We start from the raw sequence: 21,524 nt of genomic DNA, 5'->3' as shown, positions 1-21,524 counted from the left end.
CTCCCACTAACCAGAAGAACCAGCATCAATTTTTTTTCATAAAATAATTTAATATTTTAGAAATAACATTGAAACAGAAATCACGTGCAAAATCAAAACACTGCAATTTCTTATAAATGTTATGGAATAGTTTTGATTTTGTTTTAATTGCCTAGTAGGCACTTTGGGTTCTTATAGAACACTATGCAGACCTCGGACTACATGAATAGTTTAACCCAAAAGATGGATGTCAGACCAAACCACACAATTTATATCAGTAATATGAATGACAACATTTGAAAAAGAAGAACTGAAGGATCCCTATATGCTCTGTTTTCTGACTTTGGCATGTGGTAGGTATTGTGGCATTAAAGAGCATGAAGATGAGGTGGCAAGCCTTTGGTATAAAGAACTGGGCTCATCCAAGAATGCCTTAAGACAGTTACAAGGATTTCTATTTAATGGTAAACAATGCAAATCCAGTATGCAAAAACAAATCCAGGCATAATATCTAAAACACTTGGCACTTTTGCTAAAAAAAAAAGAAGAGAAAAATGCCAAAAACTGTGGGACAGACAGCAATAACTGCATAAGCCTGGTCAGGTAACACCAACTTCATCTAACACCCAAGGAAAGGCAACATCACATCCTCAGGTACCTGATTGTCCCCCAAACCGTAGTTTATTTCTTAATAATTTACCAGAAGAGACAAATGAGGTGAAGTTACCCATGCTGTTTAATCAGTTCCCTGGTTTTAAGGAAGTATGTTCGGTACCTGAGAGGCATGACATTACATTTGTTGAATTTGAAAATGATGGACAGTCAGGGATGCTTCACAAGGATTTAAGATCACACTGTGTAATGTCACAAAGATCACCTATGCTAAGAAATAACATTTGAGAAAATTGTCCTTAAAGAACTTGGTGCTATAGTGTTTGTTTTGATAGGCCATTTTAATAGTTAAGAGTGGAAGGAAGTGAAAATGAAATTTTTGTGCAGGTTTTTAAAAATTACCTAGTCCTTCTTCAGCCTTAGGTAACAATGAACTATAAAGACCTTAATTCTATATAATAAACTATTATATGTACTTTGTAGGTCTTTCCCAGCCTCACACTTTTACTTTCTGTATTTCTTGTCTTGAAAGTATATATGTTCCCTAATGAAAAAGAGCATCCATACATTAGGGTCAGAATCTTAGTGGAAGAATAGGATTCACACATATGACTTGTGTTCCTTTTAAGTCCCATTACAAGATAGTAATCGAGTTGGCCTTAATGTTTTATTCAACTTGACTGAAGACAGCTTCTTCCTGACTCTAGGTCCCTCATCTCCCTTTTCTTGTGTCATTTGCTTTATAAAGCTTGTAATTATAAATTATCTCTCTATCCTTCTGAGATATAAATCTGTATACCTTTTATTTTATTTTCAGTTTTATTATATTGCTAGGACAGTGGTTGGCAAACTCATTAGTCAATAGAGCCAACTAGCAACAGTACAACAATTGAAAATTCTTTTGAGAGCCGAAAACCAACTTCTGCGCATAGGCCAGGAAGTTTCAATCGCACTTTATGTGTGCGCCTGCATGTGGTATTTTGTGGAAGAGCCACACTCAAGGGGCCAAAGAGCTGCATGTGCTAGGACTTCTCAAAGAACATTGAGGAAAATCTTTGACCTATTCCTGATATTAGAAAAAAAAGTATCTAATTTCTCACTATTAACAAAGACATTAGCTATAGGTATTTTGTAAATGCTCTGTATTAAGTTGAGGAAGTTACCCAAATCCAAACTTTATCCATTAACTTTACAATTTACCTTTTCCTGCCTCATTACCTTTTAAATATGCCTCATTATGAAAGGATATGATGAATATTAATTTTCTTTTGAACTCTATAGTTCAAAATATATTTAAATTGTTTCCTGAGAACTTCCAAACATTGAAAAAAACAAGCTTGCTACTATTTCTTTTTATTGCTAAAATAACTATTTTCATGTTTTTTAATATTTTCAGGAGAGAACTTAAAAACTAAAATTAACAACCAAACTAACCACTTAGCGCATAAAGCACAGTCACCCATCCTTGGTTCAGAATTTGAATTTGTAATAGATGAGAAGTAGTAAAAGCCTGAACTATCATCTTTTAAAAACACAAGTATTCATTTCTAGGCACAAATGCAACCTAAGAAACCCAAATATCTACTGGTTATAGAATGCATGAGTCTATAATAGATCCTAAAACCAGTATACACTTCCTCTTAAGAAATCCCTTTCTTGAGGCATTAACACTCCCGATTCTCTATCATGTCACATATATTTAAGGTGAGCAAATATCAAATATCAGCTTCCTGCTTGAAGAATCCTGGCACTAAATTTGTACTAAACCATAAAACTTAATTTTATCAGTAGGAAAATTCTTTTTTTCTCCCAAATTCATATAATGAGAATAAGCACATCTCTTAACAAAAGAATAGGTAAAGTTTTAAATAGGTAGGGGGAAATAGAATAATGTGTAAGAAGAGCAACTTTCATATTACAGAGGTACCACAGTGCATTTGCAAATTCTTTAATCCTTAAAATTTTCAAATGAGTCAAGAAAGTAGCTAACACATAAATATGATCAGAATAAGACATCATAAATTTGATCACAAAACTAAAATTAGAACCAAACTGGATTTAACTAAGATGAAGAAGTCAATACCCTGAATGTTTAACCAATTCTTGAAGATTTAAAAATCCCTGGATTAGATGGAATAATAATGATGGTTCTGTTTACCCAGAAAAAAAATTATGATGCCACTTCTCAGAAATATGAAATGTACAATGCATTCCTGTTGGTGCAGTGATATAGGGAAGATAAAAAACAAAGGGGATGTGACCAGGAGTCACAGGACAAGGCTGACATGCCTGATAGCTGTCCAGTGAAGACCGAGCGGTCCAGCTGGGAACCAACTCATGACCTGAACAGCCTCATAAAATGAGTCTGTTCTTTTCTCTTCTTTCAAAGAGAATTGCTGTGAAGGCATTTCAAGAACACAGCATCCACCCTTTTCTGATTTTTTTTAAGCTCTCCAGAGTGTGACTCCATATTACCTCTCTTGGTAGGTAGCAGATACATGCTCTACAGTATAATAGCTCAGAGCAATTTGCCTCTGCTATGTGGTGTGAGGCTCCCTATGAGCCCTGTGGTCTTTAATTTTAAAAGGTTGCACATGACATTTTCAAAAGGTGAAAAGGAGCAAAATGGGATTCACTGAAAAGAGAATTATATGTATCCTTCAAGTGAACATGGGCATAAATTAGAATATTATGTCTTCTAACACCTCATGACTCAAAAGCAAATAAAACTTTAAAAGACTCACAAGTCTCTGCTTATTACACATTCATTGAAGGAGGAACTAAAGAATCATTCCTTTGTTTCAATATCAGATATCTGAAACCTTATAATAGACTTTAATCAATTCCAGAATGGTACTTAAATGTGAAAACAAGATTGAGTCTCCTTTTGAAGCAAAATACAATAAATAGAACCAAAAGATTTCTTTATGCTGTTGTTTCATCGATAGCTTTTACACAGCCCACAACCTCTTCACAATGAACTATCAATAAAGTTCAGCTTCTAAATGTCCCCCAGCATGGGGTTACATGCTGAGCTATGGGCCCTGAAAAAAATTGATCCCATTTTGAGATCCAAGGCATGCAGTGAATCCTAGCTCCTAGATTTCTAGGTAGTCAGAAATAGCATTTATTTGCAGGTTTCTGAATCTCTTCCTGGCTATAAGCAAAGTTCAACAGCCAGAAGGGACAAGGCAGCAAAAACACTTCAGTGTGAGCTCTCATTTTAGGATTATTTGCCTTCTGCCAGATTTTAATCACCACACTGGGCCTCCTCTTGGGAACAGATCATTTCTTATTAACATAGGGATTGCAAATGCCAAGAGGACTAGTTCTCAAAGGCACTCCCGCCATCAGGGTTTGATAGAAATACACATCCCAGGTCCACAGTTAACGATTCTACTTCAGGTATCTGGGATGAAGTCCAGGGAACTGGAAACTGAACAAACTCCTACAGGCAATTTGTAAATCATTTGGAAAAACATTGGACACAAAAGCCATCTCAACAAATTCTTTGTAAATGCTTGGAAAAACACTGGACATAAAAGCCATCTCAACAAATTCTTTGTAAATGCTTGCTGATGACTAAGTATTCACATATCTACTCTAACCATTTATCACTGCTGATAGAAATTATTAAACCAGTAGGAAAAGCCAATTTGTCACCCGTAGTTTTACAAAAAAAACTAGTAATTTAGTTAAATATTAAATTTTCTTCCATTCCCCAATTCAAATATACCTTTTATTTTAAAACGTAAGTGCATATAAGATCTGTGAGCCTAGCCAATACCTCTAATACTTAGTTCAATTTGCATGGTATAACAGTCATCAACAATGAGCAAGGAGAAAAGAAGTGCACAGAATATTTTTAGATTCCTTCAAAGCACATGAACTGTTTTTACAAGGACAAATACAGAACCATGCTTTTGAAAGAGCTATTGTGACTGTTCCAACGTTCATGTCTGTGGGTGTGGCAGCGGTAGGTTTACAGTTGTTTATATGGAAAGTAATACAATAATTAATAATATACAAGAATAAATTCTGCGTTTTGGATACTCACAACTATAAACCTACTTTTGCCAGACCCTGTATAGTCAGAATTCTAATCGCAATGTAAACCATTTTTGTGTATCTGGTCATAAAGATTGCTCTAAGGAAGAACTAAGAAAATAATGGAACTTCTGGATGAGAAAACAGAATTTTCTTAGGAAAGAAATTTGAACGTTGGAACAGTCACAATAGCTCTTTCAAAAGCATGGTTCTGTATACCACACTAAAATGTTTTAGTTCTCCTGGTAGAAAATGATTTTTACTCCAGACAACACTCTTGGAAGAAAATATATGTACAAAGATACAGATGATTAGAATTATTCTCCTGCTCCCAGACCACCTCTCAGTGAGAGTCACGAAAAGTACATTAAAGCCTCTAAAATCCAACTGTGGAACATCTCTCTGTGATGTACAGATCATAGCTGATGCTGTGCCATCCTCAGGGTTTCATAGTATAGGCCAATACTATAGATCAGCACAATGAACTATAATGCTATGCCATGTCACTCGCTTAACTAACCTTCACTTAATCAAGTGATTGGGTTAATCCATGCTCTCTAGTCCTCCCTTGAAACTTCCTGATTGCTGGCCACAACATACTGAATCTTGTGGCTAGAAGGCTAATTTTATATTTATGTGCTCTCCAGCTCCCATCTGTTGAATTGAACAGCTGCCAGGAGTCAGTTTTATTTGCTCCCAAACTTGTGTACACTAATTTTACTTTACGTTGTAATTACATAGGTTAATTAAATATCATACAAACTGATGAAACAGGGGTGTCAAATAGAATTGCTTCTATGAAAATAAATTTAAATGCTTTGGTTAATGTTTTGGGTAAAGGTGAGTCACTAAAAATACTGTAGTTTCCTTTGAGGACAAGGCGATGTAACAGTTGGAAGTCACAGAAACTTAGAAGGATTCTGTACTCAGCCTGCCTGGCAAGAGTTTAACAGGAAAGGAGAAAATGGAAGATTAGGTAATATAGTCATGTCATATATATAACTTTGCCTATTTTCGTTGTTGGAGGATTGGATTGGTGGGATTCCTCTGTCGCTAGTGGGAGTGGAGTTCTTACAATATCTTTAGAAATGCAATTTTCTAAGACTTACATGGGTGAAAAAGTGATTTGTACTGGCATGAAATTATATTTCTGGGGTTGCAAGGTCCCATGTTCCTTAAACAGGTCCTGGAATATATGCAGTGGGGGCTCCAGCAGAGCCAGTGTCTAGAGTTTCTGTTCCATGGTGGAACTGGGTCTGATGTAGATTCAGGCTAGATTCAGTCCATCAGTCCATTGGTCCCACATGGCTCACACCCTCTGAAACCAGAGTCCCGAGAGAGCCAAGAGGCCAAGAGCATAAGAGCACAAGAGAGAGACCTCCCAGTGTTCAGGAGTTTAAATATCAATTCTTCCCGCCCTAGCTGGTTTGGCTCAGTGGATAAAGCGTTGGCTTGTGGACTGAAGGGTTCAGGGTTTTGTTCAGGTCAAAGGCACATGCCTTGGTTTCGGGCTCAATCCCCATTAGGGGGTATGCAGGAGGCAGCCCAATCGATGATTCTCTCTCATCATTGAGGTTTCTATCTCTCTCTCCCTTTCCCTTCTTCTCTGAAATCAATAAAAATATATTGAAATATATAATATATATATATATATTTATCTCAAGTCTCCCCGAGAATTTGCAGTAGCCATGCCTATTCTGGCTACTGACTTGTTTCCTGGTGTGACTAATAGGTAAGCATTCTCCCACGTCACCCAGACCTTACAGGCATGCCTATCTCCAATCTTTTTTCCCATGGATCTCTGGAGCATAGACTTGGAGGGTGTTAACTATAGCTTCCTGGCAAAGCTGTATAAATGACATCACTATACCTAGTCTTCCTTTTCCTCCTTTCCTGTTAATAATAACCAGATTATTAACAGTATTACTTTAAGGAAATGGACTCTGGAAATGAAGGACCACATGTGTGGTCTTCACAAGAAACATAATTAAACAATCCAATCAACGAACTCACACTCAGAAAAAGGCCTTACCCCGACATGAAAAGACTGGTGAAAATCTTTAATTTATATATTCCAAATTAATATTTAAAAAATTGGCATATGCATCATTGTGTACTATTCTAAGAATTCCATAAAAATCAGTCATCTGTTTATGATTTGTCACTTTAACTGACTTTCTAACTAACTGACCAAATGCCAACCTTGATCATGTCAGATGAGAGAATTCTACAATTACAACACCCACAACAACAATATCTCTAGGGACAAGATTGCAAACTTATAGCTTGCAGGACAAGTTCAGCATACATGGCTGTGGAATTTGATCTTTCAAATTCTAAGGGGGGGGGGGGGGAATTAGGATATTTCACATAAAAGTTTAAATCTCCATCTTTGGAAAATTAGATTGAGCAACACTGGAGTTGAATTTCCACGTGGCAACAACAACTACTGCTGAATAGCAGCTGCCTCCTTTGGAAAAGGCAACAGCTCTTCAGTTAGACCCCGTCTTCACCTCCCAACCTGCCCAGATCACTGGGTCATCCTACCTGCCTTTTTCCCACAGGTATTTGCGGTAACTAACCATGTTCTAAGGCACATGTGTCAAACACAAGGCCCGCGGGCCAAATCCGTCCCGCCAGGCCTTGCAATGTGGCCCGCACAGCGCTGTCATCACTGCAGTCCGCTGCGTTTCCATCACAATGACAGTTTATGACTGTTCAGTAAACCATTCGGCCCACGATTTAGGCTGGATTTTAGATTTTGGCCCCTTCTCTGATTGAGTTCGACACCCCTATTCTAAGGCCTTGTTTATGAGAAGGATTTCTAATTTGCCAAAGCTATTTGGCAAGAAAAACATCCTCTTCCCAACTCTACAAGTTCATGCAATCAATTATTCTCAAGCACCTACCTAACAATATGAAGAAATACAAACACACATATTCACACACATAGAAGACAGCACCTATCCTTTCAAGAACTTAAAGTCTAATTAAAAAATAAATACATACATAAATAAAGCAGCACATACAATACAAAAACACATAGTAAATACTTATGTTTTCAACTGCTAAAAATTTACAGACTGAAGCAGACAATTTTGAACTTAGTTCTAAATTTCCTTGCTACTCCAAGTACTGTAAAAGTTTCTTGAATAGTCCATATAATAAATCACTTTTGAAATTCCCACTATATATGTTCAACAAATTTATTAACACGAAATAGTTAAGAGATTAGTAATATTTGCTAATATTCTAAAGAATAAAATAAAATCAATGTCTTAGATCTGAGATAAGAGGTTTATTTGTATTGAAAGTAGATGGTATAACATGTCTTATGAATAGCAAAAAATAAATTTTAAAACATTTTTTTTTAAAACAGGAGAATGAAGTGTTAGTTCTTGCCAACATTTAGAGAAATGTGAAAGGGTAGCAAAAGACAGATTATGATAGGCTTTAATGTTAGACTAAATGATTTAATATATATTTTTTATTGATTTTTTACAGAGAGAAAAAGAGAGGGATAGAGTGTTAGAAACATCGATGAGAGAGAATCATCGATCAGCTGCCTCTTGCACACCCCTCACTGGGGATGTGCTCGCAACCAAGGCACATGCCCTTGACCGGAATCGAACCCGGGACCCTTCACCGCAGACTGACACTCTATCCACTAAGCCAAACCGGTTTCGGCTAATGTTAGACTAAAGGATTTAGATGATATCTTATATACAATAGGTTTAAGAAGCATAGTGACAGCATGAACTTGGATATTTAGAGAAATAGAACTGTCAATAATATGTAGTATTAGCTATTTGGGGGGGAAACATAAATTGGGAGATTAATAAAAAGGCAGTAGAAAAATTGCCTGAATCATTTTTGTTGTTGTTTTAAGTACTTGTGAGGCACTTGATTATAAAATTGACAGGACTCAGTGACTGTGTTTACTAATAGGTAATGAAGGAGAAAAAAACTCAAAGACAATGAATAGGTAAAAGTTTTCAAACTAGTGTCATTATAAACAAAAGTTACTTGAAAAGAGGACAGGACAACAATGAATTTAATTGTGAGGAATGAGGTCCCATTAAAAACAAAATGTTAACAGAAACTACTAGCAAAGATGGCTGTAGTCAATAACTATATCATGATATCAGTAACTGTTTCAAACATCAGTAAATGCAATTCATAAAATCCTATAAACAATAAGCTAAAGAATATAAACAGTTAATTATGGGTACTTAAATTTCAAAAATATATCCTCAGCTGAGTGGAATTTTCCAGAAAGGTTGTGGGCTGATTTTAGTTAGTTTTGAAGACTGAAGCAGAGTCAGTCAATAAACTCTGATCATTACAGCCTCCATTGTTATATTCATGGCCAAGAAGACTGGTCACAGTATGGGACCAAATCTATCACATGGGTTACTGCAAAAAATGAATTAACTCCCAGACACTCTCTGGTAAGAATTTTTGAATCTGAAGATATTTACCTGTAGTTGAGTCGAAAACTTATACTGCAAAAGAAAGATAAGAACTGAAGTTACCTACTACAAATATTTAATTTTGAGATTTGAAAGACTAGTCTGAAATATGGAGCTTAGATTCTCAAGATCAAAAATATACAATTTATGAGTTAATTGAACAAGTCTTATTAATAAAGTCAGTATTGCCTGAGAAAAAATATAATATATTTATGCCTTTGTTATCATATCCTCTTAAAAGCACACTTGAACAGATTGCCATATCTACCATAGAAATTAGAGATAAACATATTACCAGAGGCAAGTCTTTTGAAGTTGCATTGATAAAAAAAAAAGTCAAGATGAAATATGTTAGCTATTCAAGTGCTGCCTATACTACCTGAAATAAAAGAACTGATATACTTTTTTATCAACAGACTATTATTTAGATCAGTTTTAACTTCACAGCAAAACTGAGCAGAAGGTAGAGAGATTTCTGCTCAATAGTGTACTTTAATAAAATATCATTTATAGAAAATTTCTGAGAAAGAGAAAATGTCTAGATAATTGATGTTCCATGAATATGTACTCTTGAGACATTCCATCTACAACATGCATACACACATAATCCAGATAGTATATACACACGTAGTATAATAATTTCAGATGTTTAAATTAACTTAAGATACTATTTTAGGTGTTCTGAGACACCATGTTTCTGTACACGCAGAGGAGTGACAACACAAGAATTAGTTTCACTACAATCCCTTTAGCTGCACTGTGGAGGAGGCAGAGTGAGAAAGAATAGAAACCAGGAGACCAGTTAGCAGGTGGTTTGTTTTGTTTTTGACAGCCAAAGAAAAAGATGATGGTGGTTAGAACTAGAGAATTCAGTTAAGACAGAAAGACGGATCCAAAGATAAAAGATAGCAAATTCTGGCTAGGATGTGGAGAAAAAGGAACCCTTGTGCACTGTTGGTAGAAATTTAAACCAGTGTAACCACTTGGGGAAAAAATATGAAAGTTCCTCAAAAAATTAAAAACAGAACTAATATGTGAGTCAGCAACTCCATTTCTGGCAATATATTTAAAGGAAACAAAAACACTAGCTTAAAAGGTATCTGTGACCTCATGTTTATCACAGCATTCTTTATGATACCCAAGATATATAAACAACTTAAGTGTTCATTCATGGATGAATCGATACAGAAGTTGTGTATATGCACATACTGTTAAGTATTATTCAGTTACAGAATATGAGGAAATCCTGCCATTTACAATATGATGGACCTTAAACTTAAAGGCATTGCACTAAGTGAAATAAGTCAGACAGAGAAAGACAAATACTACAATCTAAAAAAGAAACCACACCCCCCCCCCAAAAAAAACAACCAAAAAACCACCACACCAAACTAAAACAAAAACAAACAAAAAAAAAATCCCAGCAAACTCACAGAAAAGTAGATTAGACTTTTGATTACCAGAGGCAAGAGGTGGAGGGAAGGGGAATTAGAGGAGGGTGGTTAGGAGTTACAAATTTTCAATTCTAAGATAAATAAGTACTTGGGATGTCACGTACAGCATGCTGACTATGCTCAACACTGCTGAGTGATATACAGAAAACTTGTGAAGGGAGTAGATCCTAAAAGTTCCCATTAGAAGGAGAAATTCATTTTCAATTTTCTTTTTACTGTATCTACATGAGATGGCTGATATTAACTAAAATTACTAAAGTAATCATTTCACAATAAATCAAACCATCATGTTGTAGACCTTAAACTTATACGTTAATGTATGTCAACTATTTCACAATAAAACTGGGGGTGGGAGGGAAATAGGTGAAATATACTTGAAAAGTTGGTGGATTTAAAATGAACAGCAGTAGAGATGGGAGAGGGAGAGAAAGGGTAGAAGTATGTAGGAGAACTGAAGGAAAGATAATAACAAAGAATGATACTAGGGTTTGGTCTAAGGACTTGCGTTCACGGTGCTGAGCAATGTGGAGGGAGAATTGAGACCCTGTGTTACACTGATTGATTGCTAACCACACACACACACACAAAAATTCTGATTCTTAATTTTCCCCCCAAAAAATGAAAAGTTGGCTTCTGGATACTGTTTGTGTCTTTCACTTTGTTGAAAGCATTCTCTCTCCTTCTCTCCCCCTCCCCACTTTGTTTTCTTATTTTATTCACTCTTGTCTCCTCTGCTCCTAGTTAGTAAGCTAAAGGTTTGGGAGAATATAAAAAGAGATGTAGATTTCCCATAAATATCTCTCTCCCGGGAAAAGGTCATGGAGCCCACGAAGAAGAAGGAACAAACTACCTTATAAAACTCATCATTAAAGTCAGCTTACTTAGTCCCACTGCACTATTTATGGCAAGTCACTGAAATGTCAGCCTATCGCTCAGTGAAATGAGTCATTCTGTTTTACAGTTAGGCTTTCCCTTAAAATGTTTCAGTGAATAATGCATATAGGGTACATAACTTTACTTTCTCCTGACCCAAAGCATTGATACAAACCATGGATTAAGCAAATAGCAGATAAGCAAGGGTACTTTTTACAGTCTCTCGTGGCTTGATTTTAAAGCATTTCTCCATAAAGGCAATAGGTAGGAAACAGTGCTCATTTCTTGAGCAGTTACTGAAGGGTGCCCATTACTGGATGATGGAAGGGCTAAGAGAATGAGCCTTAGAATCACCTCTCGAACCAGACTAGCTAACTTAACCAGATGCTTTCTCAGCATCAATTCCAAAACACCTTTTCTGCTAATATCAATAACAATGTCAAGTGAAATCATAGAACTACCTTATAATAAATTGCTGAAGACACATCTGGTAGGCAAATGAGTTCAGCTAATCTATGGAATGAATGAATGAATGAGTGAATGAAAACAAAGCAAAATAAACGGAAAGATAAAAAGCCTGAGCCCTGAATTTAGGAAATGCCAAAATATTTCTTCTACACGCTGGTTTGTTTGGCCAAGATCGCAGGAGTTTTAAGCATGGTATGCTTAGATAAGTCATGATGCATGAAATGCTAAACAAGTGAAGTCTCTAGCCCAGAAAACTGATCTAAGGTGAGTCAGGTGACAGCACACAGTGGAATAAAAAGGCCAAAATCACTTACTATTTTTCAGTTGAAATAAACATCAGTATAGCAGTATAAGTACCATCTGATTTTAACTCACCCTGTGGGACTTGATAGTTACCCTGATGAAACCATGGATTAAAAGGTTATTATATTAGCTCCCTGGCTAAAATATAACAGTTGTTATTTTACCTGAAAGATGAGCTCCCTGGTGAAGACATACCAATTTTTATCTTTCCTAAACAATGAGGTTTTAATGGCACTTGGAAATTTACTATAGGGCAAACATTTTAGAGTTGATGTTGCTAAATTAATTATAGGTACAAATTCTAACTTATAGAGAAAACGTAAGCTTTGGGAATCAGATAGAAAACATGATGACACTCAAACCTATATATCATTCAAATTATTAACACAATTAGAAGTCTGTCCACATTGGGGCAGTCATCTTGTGTGTTGGAGCGATGGTCAATTTGCATATTACTCTTTTATTAGATAGGATAGAGGCCTGGTGCATGCATGGGGGCCGGCTGATTTGCCCCAAAGGGTATCCCAGATCAGGATGGGGGTTCCCTTGGAGCATGGGGTAGCCTGGGCAAGGGGCTTATGGTGGTTTGCAGGCCAGCAACCCCCCGCCCCCCAGCAACCCAAGCAGAGGCTCTGGTATCTGGGATTTATTTATCTTCTACAATTGAAACTTTGTAGCCTTGAGCAGAGGCCAGGGCAGGCCAGAGTAGGCAGAAAGTTTGGCTTCCTCCATTGCTGTGGAAACCCAAGCCTCCTGCTCACTCCGTGACTGTAGCCATCTTGGTTGAGTTAATTTGCATACTTGCTTCTGATTGGATGATGGGTGTGGCTTGTGGGCATAGCAGAGGTACGGTCAATTTGCATGTATGTCTTTTATTAGTATAGATGGAGGCTTTGTGAATGTGACTGCATAAAATGGTGCCACAGCAAATAGCCTTGGAACAGGTGGATCAAGGGTAGGGAGATACATCTCCTGTGAATTTGATGAAGGGAGAAAACCTAAAGAAAACTTTGCCTAAGAGAAAAATCAGGAAAGTAAATGAGTGAATCAGCAGAGTGTTTTTTTTTCTCACTTAGTATCTACTGACTCATATTAATTTTATGGAATTTAAAGGTTATTTTTTCACTTTTTCAAAGTGTTTAAATCACAGTGTTGCACTATTACATCTCATTAAGGTTTAATATGAAATACAAGGAAGTTCCTCAAAGTTTTATCCTCGTTCCTTGCAAATCCCTTGCTTTTCTATAGCACTTACTCTAGTTCAGGATATCCTCACTCTTCTTCAACCTTTTCTTTTCTATCAGCGTCCTGAGACTTTCCTTGGACATGCCAACTTTGGAGACAGTCCAAAGGCGAGCAATAAATGTGATTAAGTGCTTGGGAAATAGGGTATATAAAGAAACATGAAAAGCAGTATTTTAGATAAAATAGAAAGCTGCTATCAGAATATATTCAGTAGTGGTTTCCCAGAGCAAGGTCTTGAATTTTAATGACAGGTTTAATTCAAAAGAAAATCTAAGTAAAAGCAAGTCCTTTAACACTCACTTGTCTGCTGTTTTCAATTTTGCTCACATACTTTACCTTCTCTTGCATCTTACCTCAGGTCACCTATCATATATGTATAATACTGGTTGCTATGTTACAATCATAGTTTCCTACGTTACAATCAGGAGGCACTTGTGCAGTAAAGAATTTATACCCTAGAACAGTGTTTTTCCATTGGAGATGATCTTGCCGTGTCTGGAGATCATTTTTGTTGTCACAACTAGGAGTGAGGATACTAGTGACATCTAAAGAATAGAGGCCAGGGATGCTGCTAAACATCATACACAATGCAGAACTGTCCCCAGCAACCAATTCATCTGGTCCGAAATGACAGCAATGTTCTGTTCCACAGGAAGTGGCAGGAAATATAAGTACTGATTGTTTTCTATGTCACCCGAGCAAGCAACAACTCTCAAGGTATGAACTTTTACATGCCTCCTAATAAGAATAAAAATGGGAACGCTTTGATGGAGGTTTACTGGTCACAGTTCTACTGTCCACCCAGGCTCTTCTGATTGCATGCCCTTCTCTAGACAGCAGCTCCTGTCCCTGCAGGTGAGAATCTACCGGGTGAATGACTGCTGAGGGAGGAAGAGGCTTCCCTCTACCCTACAAGTTCTCACAGCTGGTCTAATAATCAAATAAACATGAGGCAGATTAGCATGACAAAATAACTAAGTGTAACATATGCATATGCATTGGGAACCCACATACATGGGAGAGTCGAAGACAGAAGGCAAACATGAGGCCCATATGACATTCAGAGCTAAGGATCACTAAGGGACTTCAGAGGAAGAAGATCAGTGCAGGATGATAAGAAGAGCAGATGTTTGCTGATTTGAAGTTTGCCCTGCTCTATAGATGGCTCATAAAATGTTATTTCTGGTGATAACTCTCATTATAGGCAAGACCCCTAATTTAAATTCTTTAAGGGAGAAATAAAGTTTCTTGTAAGCCTGCAGCATCTTGATTGCCTTTGGCTAAAATAATTCTTATGCCAAAGTGACACATTTTGTGGAGCCCTGCTCTGAACACATACAAACACACCCCTGATTTTGTCATCTGCAATGCAGTGGGTGTGCACAGATGTATGTGTATGTCTCTGTGTATGAGCACATGTGTTTTCAATGCACAAAGCTCAGCTGTGTAAATCTGCAATTTGATTTTTCATAACTAAGTATAGTTTCCATCTCAATGTGCCATTACAGCTAGTTTCAGAAAGCTTTATCTTTTTAATAAAGGGAAAATTCATTCAATTGAAGATTGTTTTAATTAATCTACTTAAATGTATACATGGTTCATTGCCTGAGGCATCAGAGGAGGCATCTGGATCTTGGGCAGCTTTAACCATAACCAGTGATACATCCTCAGATCAATTTGATCATATAGTCCATTCCTCATGGGCTTCAATCCCTTCTTCCCATTCCCTTCAACAGATCCCCTCAAGTCTATTTGTGTGCTCTTGCTCATGCTCTTTCTTTCCCTCTCTCCATTTCTCCCTCTCTCTTTCTTTTTAAATATATATATATATATATATATATATATATATATATGTATATATATACATATATATATACATGTCGAGATATATATATATATATATATATATATATATATATATTATTTTTTATTATTTCAGAGAGGAAGACGGAGGAAAAGAGAGAGAGAGGAACATCCATGAATGAGAGAGGATCATTGATCAGCTGCCTCCTGCATGCCCCCTACAGGGGATCAAGCCCACAACCCAGGCATGTGCCTTTGACAGAAATTAAATTTAGGACCCTCTATCCACTGAGAAAAACCAGCTAGAGCTCTCTCTCTCTTTCTGTCTGTCTTTCTCACTCTCTTTCTCACCTTACTTCCATACCTTTCTTGAGGGCACAGAGTTCATCAGCTCAGCTGTAGGAATTATGGTGAAAGTGTCTCAAGACCAGTCTCCCCATGTTATCTCTCTGGGTCATCTTGAATTAACTGCTAATAGACAATAGAAGCAGAGACCCATCCAAGACACCAGACAGCAAATAGGCCTTCCTTGCCTTCTCACAGACTTCCTACAGTAGCTGGGCCTCTAGGGTGCCCAGAACCTGATCCCCACATGCAGGGTTCCCTCTAAGGCACATGTGTCGAACACAAGGCCCGCGGGCCAAATCCGTCCCGCCAGGCCTTGCAATGTGGCCCGCACCGCGCTGTCATCACTGCACTCCGCTGCGTTTCCATCACAATGACAGTTTATGACTGTTCAGTAAACCATTCAGCCCGCGATTTAGGCTGGATTTTAGATTTTGGCCCCTTCTCTGATTGAGTTCGACACCCCTAAGGCAATGAAGACATTAATTCTCTCCAGTTTTCTTCCTACCTCCTCAACAATTTTTTTAATATATTTTATTGATTTTTTACAGAGATGAAGGGAGAGGGATAAAGAGTTCGAAACATCGATGAGAAAGAAACATCGATCAGCTGCCTCCTACACACCCCCTACTGGGGATGTGCCTGCAACCAATGTACATGTCCTTGACCGGAATCAAACCTGGGATCCCTCAGTCCACAGGCCAACACTCTATCCACTGAGCCAAACCAATTAGGGCTCAACAGTATTGTTGCAAGCTTACTGTTTAGGTCAGGCCCCTGGGCATTGAAAGTAAAAAGGCTTTTGTTTCTCCTTGCATTACTGTCATGCTCTCTCCTTCCTATGGTAATAGAAGCCAAGTTCTGGTCTCCTGGTCTTCATGTGTGTGCACGTGTGTGTGCAGGAGGGAAGGCAATAATGTAAACTAAGGGATGCTAGGGACCAAACACTTTTATAATGCCATCTTTATAAAATAGGGTTAAAATACATAATTAACTAATTTTACTTAATTATTCTAGCTCTTTTTAACATATTTTCTCAATATTACATGATTTTTTTTCACAGCTTCACCGGGAAACTTAAACTATAATTACTCCCATATACTAAAAATCATTTATTGTTTCCACTCTTTAAAAGAGCATTAGTAAATGTTTCTCTGAGTTCTGTGAGCCAGTCTAGGAAGCTGATCCAACCTGAGAAGGGGGTTGCAGGAAACTCCAATTTACAGCTGGTCAGTCACAAGCACAGGTGACAACTTGTACTTGTGACTGGAGTCTGAAGGAGGGCAGTCTCATAGAACTGAGCCCTTAACCTGTGGGATCCGATGCTATCTCCAGGTAAATAGTATGAAACTGAATTATATTTGTAGAGCACCCTGTCAATATCTCCTGAGGACTGGAAAATTACTTGGCAGTACTGGAAAGAAACGTACATCAGAACTATAAACTCACCACGTCTAAAAGTTATCTAAGAGTAGGTGTTTTATTTCCAGGCACCTCCTGTAGGTACTTCCCAAGCACTCACTAAACTTTTGCCAATTCCAGAAACCCTACAGATCCTGGATAGGTGTGGAGGTAGAGACAAAGCTCTGAGCGAGAGCCACTCACACCAGGAGAGGCCTTCTGACCTTCCTCTGCTCTGAAGTAGGGGCATAAGAAGCCATCATAAGTGTTTATAAGATATGTCTACTGAGTGAGTTTCCTCTATTCCTACATAGAACCTCTCATCAGAAAATACAATCAAAAATTTAAATTTGCCCTGCCGGCCTGGTTGAGCATCAACCTATAAACCAAGAGGTCACGTTTCAATTCCCAGTCAGCACATATATCCAGGCTGCAGGCTCCATCCCCAATGTGGGGACTGCAGGAGGCTGCCAAACATTGATTTTCTCTCATCATTGATGTTTCTATCTCTCTCTCCCTCTCCCTGCCTCCCTGAAATCAATAAAATAATTGTTTTAATTTAAATTTATCTCCTGAACAGAATGGACCCCATAAATTCTATTTTGTTATATAGGGAACAAAATCCACTTCCCTGGAATAATAAACACTAAGATTCTTTTCTACCCTTTTTAAATTAAAAATACAATAAAAGATTTCCCATTTGGGGTACCCGATGCCTTCCTCAGTCAAAGGTTCTAAGTTTGATATAAATCCTTCTGCTTTCTATATACCATTCATTTCTTTCTTTTATTCCTGGGCCACATAAGCTCAGGAGAAAACATTTTTGCCTTCACTCATTCAAACTGGTGAGTAGTATTTGTATTCTTTGTCTTTTGGTGAGAATCTCTACTGATTACTAAATATATGGGCCTCCCCCTGGTGCCTTTCCTGAGGGACAGCACTTATATCAGTGAGAAGGCAAACAACAGGAGCAGCATGGCGCACTCTGCAGAGGCAGATTGCAGGTGGAAGAATACAGCTTGATTTGGATTGAACAGCACAGCAAAACTTGTGTGTCAAAAGCAGAGCCTGCAGTCACTGAAATAGATTTGTCATAGCAATAGATATAAAACTTCAAGTAAAAAGTGCTCTAAAGTTTCTTTATTGAAAAGTGACATCATGTTATAGCTATCAAATCTGGGAACAAAAACTTAAATAGATAGACTTGATTTAAAAAAAAAAAAAAATCCACGGCCCTTCCAGGGAATTTCTCTACTATCATTATTGCTTCTACACACCCCCACAGAGACCCAAGTCTTAGTTAGAAGAAGGAGACACTAGTATTTCATTCAGAATAAAGAAAGTAGAGCTTCCAAGGGAACCCTACCAGGAGCCAGAACATGCTGGCACACTCCACAATGCAGTCTCTTAAATGGTTCAGCTCTACTTGGCTAGGTAATTTCCAAAGGTCACTATTGTCCACTTTAGTTGTATTTATCATTTCCATATCAACTATACATATATCTCTATATATAAAAGCCTAAGCAACCATTAAGACCAAACAACCAGAATGATCAAAATGACTAGATGACCAGCCGGTAGTTATGACATTCACTGACCCAAATCTTGTTGCTGGGGCCTTGACAGCCCCAAATCTGGCTCACCCACAACCCATACCTAGACAGGAGGGAAAAAGGAGCCCTGTTCCTCACAGAATCGGCCGTTGGTTAGCTTGCTGCTGAGGCCAACCTCACATAGTCCCTTTCCCTGGCCACCCAACCCCCCAACCCCCCAACCCCCAATGGCTTCAATCATCAGCCAGGCTGAGAGACCCCACCCATCCATGAATTCATGCACCAGGCCTCTAGTACAAATATAAACCATTTTCTGAAATAAAAGTTGCTATAGACCAAATGCTTATGTTGAAATCTAATTGTCAAATGAGATAGTATCTGGAGGTGGAGCCTTTGGGAGGTGATTAGATCACAAAAAAAGAAGCCCTCATAAAAGGGATTAGTGTCATTTTTTTATAAATGGCTGCAGCTCTAACCAGTTTGGGTCAATAGATAGAGCTTTGGCCTACAGACTGAAGGGTCTCAGGTTTGATTCCGGTCAAGTGCATGTACTTTGGTTACGGGCACATCCCCAGTAGGGCATGTACAGGAGGCAGCTGATCAATGTTTCTCTCTCATTGATGTTTCTAACTCTTTATCCCTCTCCCTTCCTCTCTGTAAAAAAAAAAAATCAATAAAATGTATTTTAAAACAATAAATATTAAAGGGGGAAAAAAGGCCACAGAGAACTCCCTCATCCCTTCCACCATGGGAGGACACAGTGAGAAGACAGCTGTGTGAATCAGGAAGTTGGCTCTCACCATATTCCAAGCCTGCACTGAAAGCTGGACTTCCCATCCTCCAGAACTGTAAGAGATAAACATTTGTTACATAAGCCACCCAGTCTATGGTAGTTTGTTACAGCATTTGACTGAGGCATTGGAGGAAGGCTGGAAGGCTGGAAGGCTGGAACCACTACAGAATAACCATCAACTGGAGGACAGACAAACTGCCCTCAACAGGGAAATCAGACTTCTTCCCTTGCATCCCAGAAACCCATGCATATTTCCATTTGCCACTGGAATTCTTTTGTAACAAAATTCCATTGTATTGCTAAGATGGATGCTGATAAGCAGTGTGTGAGAATACATCATTAGAATCAAGTCCTTTGTTCTTCAACTACAGACCTATTAACCCATTATATGCAACTTCTGACTTGCTAATTTTTATAGTCACTTTAGAAAATTTATCAAGTCACAATTTTCTTCTCTATAACATAATAAGAAAAACCAATATATGTCCTCAGGAATGGGAATAAAAAGAAACATGAATGGGAAGAAGGAGGTTGGAGACTTGAGTTCCTCTAAAAAATCAAACTAAAGAATAAAGGACAATTTCAGGCATACTCCACTATGAAAAGATAAACACTCACAATGATCTAGCTAAATGTGTAAAATCTCTAAGCGCTGAGTTCAAGCTAAATTTGCTGACTATAGTTTTATCTTTTGGCACAACCTTTGTCTATTAATAACATAGTCATCCCCAAATATCAATATCTGTGATATATGTTTCACGGAATTTAGGAACATTTTTAAATTCCTATATCCTTAGATAAGCTCAATCAAATCTTCCTTGATATCTTTTGAGCCACCATGACTTCACCATAGCCATCTTCAGGAATATTTCTTCCTGAAATGGGTATTATTTTTATGAACTTTAACAACAAAATATCAGCTTGACAAACATAAATACCAATTAATAAAAACCAAAATAAAGTGGCTCAGGGGTTGAGCATTGACCTATGAACCAGCTCACAGTTCCATTTCCAGCGGCAGGCCCAGGTTGAGAGCTCAATAACCAGTATGGGATGTGTAGGAAGCAGCCAATCAATGATTCTCTCGCATCATTAATGTTTCTATCTCTCTTTCCCTCTCCCTTCCTCTCTGAAATCAATAAAAATAAACTGAACACTATACCCTGTTCTCTGTCCATGCTGTGTGTAAAACCATGAGACATGGTGAGAGACATAATGAGGGTATTATAATCACAACAAAGGCAGAAAAATCCACACAGTTTGCAGCAGCCTGATGCCCAGTTCTGCCTAATATTCAAACTGATTCACCTTCAAACTCAACAAAAGAACCACTTTTCCCACTTGAAAAAAAAGAGGCGATATACTTGTTAGGTTTTTTTAAAAAACTGTAATATTTAGGCTGCTATTTTCAAATTTACATTGTCATATGGTCAAGCAAAGGCTTTTACTTAGAGTTTGATTTTAAAATAACAGGATATTTGAAAAACTGATTTAGTAATATATTACAAAACGAGTTTTTCTGATAAATCCCTAGTGTAGGAAGTTCAGAACAACTCACCCCAAGATATGCAGATTGTTTTCAGCCAAAGGCAATCAAGGGACACTTCTGACCCCCACCCTTAACTACCTAGAGGAATTTGAATTGGGCCTTCCCCATAAAAACAAGATTATGAAAGATAACCTCTTTTGACCTATCTAAATGGCAGGGCAAACTATTAATTACTGAACAGGTGCTCTCTCTGCAAGGAACTTCTTTAGCCTCAAGATGCCCTACCTCATTAGCTCAAAATATCTTTTATGCACACAATCTCTTTCTGTCTTTGAAATTCTCATGGATGTGGGATCTCTGACTTTCTTATGTATGCAGGGTATCCATACATATGCACATTATTAAATTTGTCTATTTTCTCTTGTTAATATATTTCATGTCTATTTGATTATTAGACCAGCTTGGGAGGTGGGGCGGGGGAAGCTTGAAAGCTGATAAAAGCTTCTTCCTCCCTGACTTTAGAGAGCAATTAACTATCATTTTAGAAGATATTTAAAGGACAGGAGAAGTAGGAAGATTGATGTTGTCCAATAGTTCTCTCTGTGATATACAACACTTTCTTCCACAGGACAATATCACTGCCTTTCTTCAGAGATGTGTGAAAACATTCTGCTTCTAATAGGTTTT

The 21,524-nt window shown here is 37.7% G+C and overlaps 1 pseudogene; it reads left to right on the top strand.

Moving 5' to 3' along the window:
- Nucleotides 1-222: 222 nt before the first annotated feature.
- On the top strand, nt 223-872 carry LOC118711456 (annotated as a pseudogene).
- The last annotated feature ends 20,652 nt before the right edge of the window (nt 873-21,524 follow it).

Source organism: Pipistrellus kuhlii, unplaced genomic scaffold, assembly GCF_014108245.1.
Source record: "Pipistrellus kuhlii isolate mPipKuh1 unplaced genomic scaffold, mPipKuh1.p scaffold_m20_p_8, whole genome shotgun sequence".
Classification (NCBI taxonomy): Eukaryota; Metazoa; Chordata; class Mammalia; order Chiroptera; family Vespertilionidae; genus Pipistrellus; species Pipistrellus kuhlii.
This window is presented reverse-complemented; position numbering and strand designations above follow the sequence as displayed.